Below are 9832 nucleotides of genomic sequence, written 5' to 3' on the forward strand. Positions count from 1 at the left end.
AAAAACCTCATATTCTCTATTAAGGCCAAAGGGTTCCAATGTTTGAAGAACAAAAATCCAGTAAGCCTCTCTTTCTTTTAACTTTTGCATCCTGTTACCACCTCGTCTCGCCTGTGGTACATGCTCTATAATTTGATAACGTAATAGTAAAATATTATGATTATGAGAAACAAAATGTGCCGGAATAGGCAAGAGAGTTCTTTTGCATCGAATGGTTGATTTATGTTGAGAAATGCGGTCACGGATATGCTGCGTGGTCTCACCAACATATCCGAGACCGCACGGACACTTGATCAGATAAATAACATATGCAGAATCACAACTGAAATAGTTCTTAATTGGGAAAATCTTTCCTGATCTGGGATGGCTGAACGTGTCACCTTTCATGATATTCGAACACTGAAGACAGTGTAAACATGGGAATATTCCTTTCCGTTGGGATCTAATAAAGCTTTGTTTGTTAGTTACCCGTGCGCTGCCGATATCAGCTCTACCCAAAAGATTACGTAAGTTAGGAGGTTTCTTATGACAAATGAGGGGTAGACTTTGAAACTCTGGAATAGAAGGATAAGAATCCGAAAGAAAAGGCCAGTGTTGGCGAATAATTTTATGAAAAAAATACATAAAAGGACAATATGTATTAACAAAGGCTACCCTCTTTGTCTTATTGGTTGATTTGAATGTTGGCACTAAGGAATGTGTCAAGAGAGAGTCAGGATATCCTCACGACATTAATTTCAATTTCATTTCGCTAAGACGAGAAATACGTTTGGAATTGTCGGATACAATACGATCCACTCTAACAAACTGTGACCTTGGAAGAGATCTCTTAATATGTTTCGGGTGACAACTGGTAAAATGAAGAAGACTGTTTTTATCAGTTGACTTAACAAAAAGATCCGTAGAAAGAAAACCATCAATCCCCTTAATGACTTTCGTATCAAGAAAGGAAATGGACTCAGAATTATACTGCATAGTAAAAGATAGACCATCCACCTTGGTATTGATATCCCGGTAGAAAACTTCCAAAGAAAGTAAATCACCCGACCAAATGAAAAAAATATCATCTTTATACCTCTTTCAAAGTATAGCATACTGTTGGAAGAGGCAAAGAGAATAAACAAACTCTGATTCAAATTTCGCCATAAAAATATTGGCATAGGGGGGTGCCACATTGGACCCCATAGCTGTATCACTTAATTGGATGAAAAATTGATCCTCAAAAAGAAAAAAATTCTTGGTAAGAACAATCGTCAATATACAGTAGAAATACAAAAGATTTTAACATCATTAGAAAAGCTAGTATTACCATCAAGAAAATTTTTGACAGCTCGAATACCCCTATTATGATTAATGCTGGTATATAAACTCGTTACATCTAAGGTAACCAAATAACAATCCTCTGGTAACAAATTTAAGACTCTTATACTAGATAGAAAATGTGACATATCCCTAAGCCATGAGGGAATGAGATGTAAAAGAGGAGAGAGAATCTTTTCAAGAACCATTGATAATGGTGATAATAGTGAATTGGTGGAGGCAACAATGGGCCTTCCCGGGGGATGTAACAAATTTTTATGAATTTTAGGTACTGTATAAAACACTGGTATAATTGGATGAAGATTGATCAAAAATTCACTCAATTTGGTGTCAATGACACCCAAAGATAAAAAACGTTGCACAATTCCCCGTATCTCGGACGCAATAGTGGAGGATGGATCAGTCAAAACAGGTTGATAAATATCTTGATTACTTAATTGGGAATAAATTTCATCAGCATAATATCGTCTATCCATTATCACGATTGATCCACCCTTATCTGCTGGTTTCACAATTAATTGTTTATTACAGACTAAACCCTCTACAGCCATATGTTCAGACCTTGACATATTGTTCAAAATGAGAAAATGACCTTTGTGGATATCACGTATTTTGCTCTCCATATCCTTTGTAACCAAGCTGATGTAGGTTTCAACTGGATGGTAGGATCTTGGGGGAGTATTAACGCGCCTTTAAAGTATTCCTGGTGTTTATTATGTTTATTCCAGGGCGCCTGCAGTGGTGTTTTTTTTCTGCCACACTTCCGGTTTCTTCTTCCCCACTTCCTTCAGGTATCACGCATTGCGCATGCGCGATCAATAGGATGACGTGCGCTCATTTAATCTTATGGCAGAATGATTCTCTGTCCCCACTTCCGTCATTTAATGCGCATTACGCATGCACTGGTAGCGCAATGACGCGCGGTCTATTCAAACCACAGCTGAATGGCATTTTCGTGTTATCAGGGTTATAAATAAACTTACCTCTCCTCCGTCTGGTACACACTTCTCTTATCTAGACGGCGGTGTGGTCCCCAGTGCTCTGTGTTGTCTTGTTTATACAGGTCTGTATATATGGTGATTTTCTTTTTGCTTTCCTGGGCTATATCTTTATGTGGCTCTAAGAAAATTTCCCCTTTCTTTTTCCTTATTTTTAGAATATGTAAGAAGGGAACACATGATTACACAGGTATTTTCTCTATTTTGCTCTATTTATAATACCTCATGACCATTTACAGTTTTTTAGGTGCGCATATATTTACACATATAATGTATCTCTCCCTCTTTTCATCAGAATATTAGGATTCACTCACCGGATGGAATCATTGTATTCCCGTTATTTGATTTATGCATTTATATTAATTATATAATGAGATGTCAAATTATATAATGAGATGTCAAATCTTTCCCGACATTTTTTGATCATATATTGTTGTTATTTTATTTTTATAGATAAACCCTTGATAAAGGCTGGATAGAGCCGAAACGTTGGGGAATCTGTAGTGTTTATGTTCCATGTCTGAATAAAAGATATTTTCTTGCAAAGAAAAATTATTTTGCCTCAGGTTTATATCATTATATTATTTAATTTTCCTGGTGGCTTGTTAGCTTTCCCCATTCCCCATCTATAGATAGATATAACTATATCTATAGATAGATATGGCTATATCTCTCTATAGATGTATCTATTGATATATCTATCTATCTATAGATATATCTATTCCATATCTATCTAAATATGTATCTATCTATCCCATATCTATCTATCTATCTATCAGATAGATAGATAGATAGATAGATAGATAAACAGACAGACACAGGGATTAAATGTGGATTTTAGGATTCACTCTATTGTTTGATGTATTTAAAATAATGTGGTATCTCTGTTTCGATATACAGTAGTAGAAGTGGAGGCGTCTAGTCTGAGGTTGTTTTTAATATTTATATGATATGTGTATTTTTTAATTTTTGCAGATACACGTCAATTCAACCAAATATATACAGCTTTATGGAGGACAAGGATTAAAATTAATACATTAATACATTTTTTGCATTTTTTGTTATATATTTTTATTTAGAATAAAATAATTTTTGTATATGTGTTTTCTCATTGCAAAATATAGACTGCTGGCCAATAATATCTATTTAAAAGAAAAGGTCATTTTTTATATAAAGCCTGAGGTAACATTGTGGTGGATATTATAAATAATATGGATTGTTGGCCATTAAATAGATGAAAATATAGTGCTGGGATATCCTTTCCTTTGTGTCACCTGGATGGTAGAGGGACCCTTACCTTAGGGATGTGTACCTCACATTGGTTTCACTGACAGTAAGGTGCTACCTTGGCAGGGGGCAGCCCTATTAGTCAGGCCTAATATGGATATAGATATCCCTTTGGCACATTTTTACCATGTAAGTGATTAGATGAGATATATCCATTTTTGTGATACTACATGATCTATTTTGAGAAACAAAGGAAGATGCTCCCTTGAGAAGTTGGAGCATAAAACTGAATGTGTGAGTGTATCACCAGCCAATCACGAAGCATCTTTCATGTCAACAGGGCTGTTCAAAAGAAGCTGAGCTATGATTGGTTGCTATGAGCAACAGTTTCCTTGCAACCAATCACTAAGCATCTCTCATCTGGTTAAAAGAAGTTGAGCTGCTGATTGGTTGCTATGAACAAGTTTTCCCACTTGACAACACCTCAGCAGACAATGACATGGTGGGAGAAATCTTGCATCCCCGGAAACATAAGCTCTGAGCCATTGTCTTCCCCCCTGAATGGAGCACAGAGCACATGACAGAAATGAATCTCCGTCTCCTGTGCCCATATACACATCACACATGCTCCATCCCGTAGGCACATCTTCCCTCTTAAAGGGATCTCCGGTATGGAAGTCAGAGCAAATCCATCCAGTGCTTTGGTTTTGACCCCAGGCCTCTCTTAAAGGGATCCCTGGTAAGGAAGTTAGGACTGCTCCACTCAGCTCTGTGGTTCTGACCCCAGGCTCTTTTAAAGGGATCATTGGTATGGAATTTAGGGCAAATCCACTCTACGCTTTGGTACTGACCCCAGGCTCTCTTAAAGGGATCACTGGTATGGAAGTTAGGGCAAACCCACTCAGCACTCTGGTTCTGACCCAAGACCCCTCTTAAAAGGATCCCCGGTATGGAAGTGAGGGAAAATCCACTCTGCGCTCTGGTTCTGACACCAGGCCTCTCTTAAAGGGATCCCTGGGATGGAAGTTAGGACCATTCCACTTAGCGTTCTGGTTCTGACCCCAGGCTGACGGGATGATGTGGGATATTAGGGATAGTAGTCCGGTGGCTCTGGTTGACGGGATGATGTGGGATATTAATGGTAGTTCTCTGGTGGCTTTAGCTGACGGAATGATCTGGGAGATTAGGGGTAGTAGTCCGGTGGCTCTCGCTGACGGGACGATGTGGGATATTAGTGGTTGTTGTCCGGTAGCTCTGGCTGACAGAATGATGTGGGATATTATAGTGAATGTGGCTATGCAGAGTGGACTGGGCTCTACACTCAGCTTATATATATATATATATATATATATATATATATATATATATATATTGTGAGGTAGCGCTGTCATTCAGTTAGGGAATCCTCGGTAGGCAGCGAATAAAACACATCCGGCACCATGTTTTCAATAACCAAAACATAGTCCATGCGGTTTATTCAGCAGCATAAACCCATAGAAGCAACATAAAGTTCATGTACAGCATAGCGTCCATTATAGCTTCACTCTGGCTATCCTTATGTCACACAGGTCAAGCAAATGTCCATTACACAGGCTCTTCAGCCTCAGCGTTATCTCACCCACATCAGGGTCACTCATGGTTCCTTCACCATCATGCGCAGACGTCCATTCCCTCCAGGCAACTCTCAGGCATGTGCAGCCATTAACACAGCATTCACTTGCTGTCAGAAGGCAGCCCCATCTCACTCAGATGGGACCTTCCACACTAGACCACCCACCTTGAGATACATAACAGTCATTCAGTACCTTGCCATTTATCCACTCTCCTGGGACATCCATACAGCGCCCCCTAGTGGACACAGTGGTCACTACACCACTATATATATATATATAAATATATATATATATATATACACACACACACACATATACAGTATATAGATAGATATAATCATTATAATTTGCTATAACCAACCGTTAGTTAGTTATAATAGTTAGTGTATACTATACTTCAGCTAGTGTATAATAAAGTTTATATGCAGTGTCATTGGTTGGTGCTGAGACACCTTTTTGTGTGATTTTTCACACATGTCCCTTTGGTCTTCAACATGTAAAGTGTTAAGTGTGCACATAGTGTACACAAGGAGGCAATTTGCATGTGAATGATATATACTTTGAGACCATAATGCAAACGTGCAAGAGCAATTTATAATGGACAGGAATGGTTGGTGCCACATCTAAGATGATGGTGCGATGTCCGGAAAGCAGCACTGTGCATGCGCGAACTGGAGATATGCCACAGAAGCTAGAAGACTGGCCAGCAGTCTGTAAAGATGTGATGACGCGTTCAGACATGGGCATTGAGCTTGTAGAAGCATTGATCATGGCGTTTTCTAGCGTCCTCTATGTGCTAATAGTAAATCCTAACTGGGTGAGATATAATTATATGTTTACACAGGTGTATACAGTACACTACACAATGATTACTAATTAAGTGATATTGATGATTGTATGTACTATGTGAGTCACTTTATTGCACTAAGCACCTTATATGATGTATTTTGAGAAGATAGTATTGCACATTGATAATATTGATTTACAATATGTAACTATTTGCACTTTTTGATATGATAATATTTAATGAGGATTGTTAAGAATTATGTACAGTATATATGCTCACCTGTGTGTAGAGCACTGCTTGAAAAAGGCTCAGTGTGAGCCGAAAGGTTGAGTAAACCACATTTTTTCACTTGAATTTTGGAGTGCTGTCTTAATTTTTTCCTTTTGTCTAGATAGCTAGGTATGGGATAGAGATAGATAAATAGAGAGATAGATCGATAGATGATAGATAGATTGATAGATAAATAGATGATAGATAATAGATATACAGTATAGATAGATAGATCTATACATAGATCGATAGATATTATCTATCATGTGTAATGGAGTGTGGGTTGGACAAATGTAAAAGAGGAGGTTGGACCAGAAATGACATCACAAATTTTTTTCTGTTAAATAACATATCTTTATTTAACTTTCAAAAATGAATTCAATCCGCATAAAAAACGCATGAAAAATGCGTGGATTTTTACCTGCGTTTTCTGCCAATAGGTGCAGATTCTGTGCAGAAAATTCTGCAGGCAAATCTGCAACGTGTGAACTTACCCTTAATGTATGGGCATTCCAAGTCTAGGAGACCCACTCATTTTTAATGGGACATTTTTTGTTAATAGGCTCTCCTCCACGTTTCTTCCAAGGGGGGAATGGGGTGCATATGACTTGGTAGCAGGGCAGCACTTGCAGTCAATGCGTAAGAAAACAGAATGGGAGTACAAAATGAATAATGTGAAGTGGATTTTCCTGTGCCCATCCAGCATGTGTGTTCAAAGACTTATTGGGATGCATATGACTTGGCAGCAGGGCAGGCCTTGCAGTCAATGCATAAGAAAAGAGTTTGAGATTTCAAAATGAATATTGTGAAGTGGAGTTTCCGGTGGCCATCCAGTACGTGGCTTGAAAAGCCTATTGGGGCACATGTAACTTTGGGGCAGGTCAGGCCTTGCATTCAATGCACTATTTTTTCAGGAAGCCTTCCTGTACCTCTCGTGGAAGGGGTATTGGGGTGCATCGTAATTCTTTGCAGCCCATCCACTCATTGCATAGGCAATAACAGTTTAGAAGACCCACTGTTTAATAATGGCCCTTTAAGAAGATTAATGCCGCCTGATGCCTCGGTAAAAATAGTCTTTGTGACTTTAAGAGTCCTTCCTTCATAAATGAAACAAGATGTGTCTGCTTATGTGTCACACACCACATGGCCAGCTAGGGTTGTTAAATGTTACAATGACATTTCCCAGTGAATGCATTTGTATTGGTTGAAAGAATGTTAAAGTTGAAAAAACGCTTAAAAAACGCTTGGTTTTGGTATGTTTTTCGGTGCACTGGTGCACCGGTAAAAATGGCATGAAACTCTGACAACCTTGTTTAAAGCTTTGAACTAGGAGTCAGAAATGCTTCCAGGGGCGATCCCCATGATGTCTCAGTGTCATTTGAGCAGTGATTCCATCATTTTCAGATGTTTTTAGACCTTAAAAGGACCACTGGGGGCGATCACGGTAAAAATGTTCAGGTCTCCCATAGACTTACATTGGGCTCATTGTTCTGTCCGAGTAACCGAGTATTGCAATTTGCTCGACCCGACCAATGAGCACCAAAGCATTTTAGCGCTCTCTCATCACTAGCAGTAACCAATGGTAACTGGACAAGTTTGATGGAACTTGTTGAAAAAGTTTACAAAGAAGAGGAGTTAAAAGTCAACTTATATAATCTGGACATAAAACTGTTTAATCTTCTTTCCCGTCATTTTTTTAGCTTCTGCAATGTACAAATTAGCATTCCTTCAATAGGAAAAATGCTGACAAATAATGGAGATAGTATGCTATAAATCAATATCTGGCTCTTTCGGTCTTGCCACATATACCTATGTGCATGCGCCATCTTTTTCTGGTGATTTTGGCCTGAAATACACCTGAAGAAATACTACAAGAGAGGAACACAATGCACAGCAATGTATAAACAACAATGTGCACATGTTCTGTTCAGAAACCCTAAAGCTGTGAAAAGAAGTAATCCATCTATTCTTTGTGCAGCTTCTGCTAGAACATTGCAGTATAAAGTAAAAGATGCTGGTGGTAAAGCTGCAGCAAGAAGGGCAACAAAACCATCTTCAAAGGTGCTTCAGGAACATCCACCAGTGTTTCCCAGACGCAGCTTCAACTGAAAAAACTACACATAGCACACGTCGCCAAACCAGAGTTTTCTCTAAAAGATAAAAACCTCTATTTGCAGGCAAATGTATCTGGGTTTTTGGCTCTCATCAGTGCAAAGCAGGCTACAGATTGGCTGGCTGAGAGGCCTTTGATGGAGGTCTGGAGGTTACTTTTCTTTTAGAGATATATCAGGTTTTCATAAAAATCCTAAGGCTAATTACATTTTTGGACATTTTTGATAACCAAGTTGCTGCCTCCAATAGGTGACATCGGAAAGGTAGACTTTTAACAAGGGAGCACTTTTTGGCCTTCAAGTCTAAGCTTCTTGGTTACTGAAGAAGAACATCTCTTAAACTTGGGATTCTACAACATCTTGTTAATAGCCATTTTTTTCCACTGTTCCACTTGCAGTTTTGCATAGCATATTTTAACAAGAGTCAGAAATAGGATATTTTTATAGGTTTTCTGCTTTTTGTATGCCCTTCTGGCTTTAGCTTCAAAAGTGCATTGAAGAATCTTGCCCTAGGCTGGAATCACAGATGCTTTTCTGAAGTAATTTTTTTAGTTATAGCCAGAAGTTCATAAAACAAAATATACAAATTTATAGGAAAGACTGATGCATCTCAGTTCCTTTGAATCTATTCAAGCCACAAAAAAAACTGTTGCAATTTATGCTTTATGTAACATACTTAACTGTCTCGGCTTCTGCACCAGATCTTCCTGTCTGACCCTTTCCATCTATTCCTAAGAGTAAAGCTGACAGTGGTGATTCCCTCAATGTTCTGTGATGTGTGCAAACTATCAACAAAAAGCCTAATTTTGAATTGACAAATGTCCTGGAATTACCACAACCAAGAAGAGCCAGAACATCACATCATCTGATTTCTCCTACTCCTGTACTGATTAGAAGCACTTCACCTTCATATTAAATTGTGCAGATTTGTTTTAGCAGTGCAGGGGTTAATCTGCTCAATTTTGAGCTCCTGGAAGCTTTCCTGCATTAAGGCTCTCAGCTATTCACTGTTTGCCCCTCCCTTCCCCTGTATAATCTGGATCCTGGCTAGCACTCATTGTCAGAGAAGCTTATACTGCACGGATGGAGGTTGTTGTTGGTTATTACAGGAGAAGCCATTTGGAGGATTTATGACTGTTGCTATGTTCTGGGTGCGTGATAATTCCCTTTCTTCTCCTAATTTAGTTATTTCCCCATTCTCCACTCACTGGTGTATACCTCTGCTATATGTGAGTGCATATTTGTATGTTTGGCATTTATTTTTTATTACCTAGGTTTGTATTACCTTGTTAGCCTGGTTGGTGTATTATAGTGCACTACTACTCCCCTGCTCCCTTGGTGGGGGAAGGCTACAGATGGAAGGCGGATTCACTAGCTAAGACAAGTTACGTGGCCCCGGCAACTTCACCATCTGATGTAATCCACTGAACAGGGCGAGCTAGGGCTTCCCTAGGGTTAGGGACAGGGAAGAAGCCCCTAATCCTGAGACATCCAACAACAGAGTTG

Source organism: Dendrobates tinctorius, unplaced genomic scaffold, assembly GCF_039654945.1.
Source record: "Dendrobates tinctorius isolate UK_male_01 unplaced genomic scaffold, ASM3965494v1 ptg000114l, whole genome shotgun sequence".
Taxonomy (NCBI): Eukaryota; Metazoa; Chordata; class Amphibia; order Anura; family Dendrobatidae; genus Dendrobates; species Dendrobates tinctorius.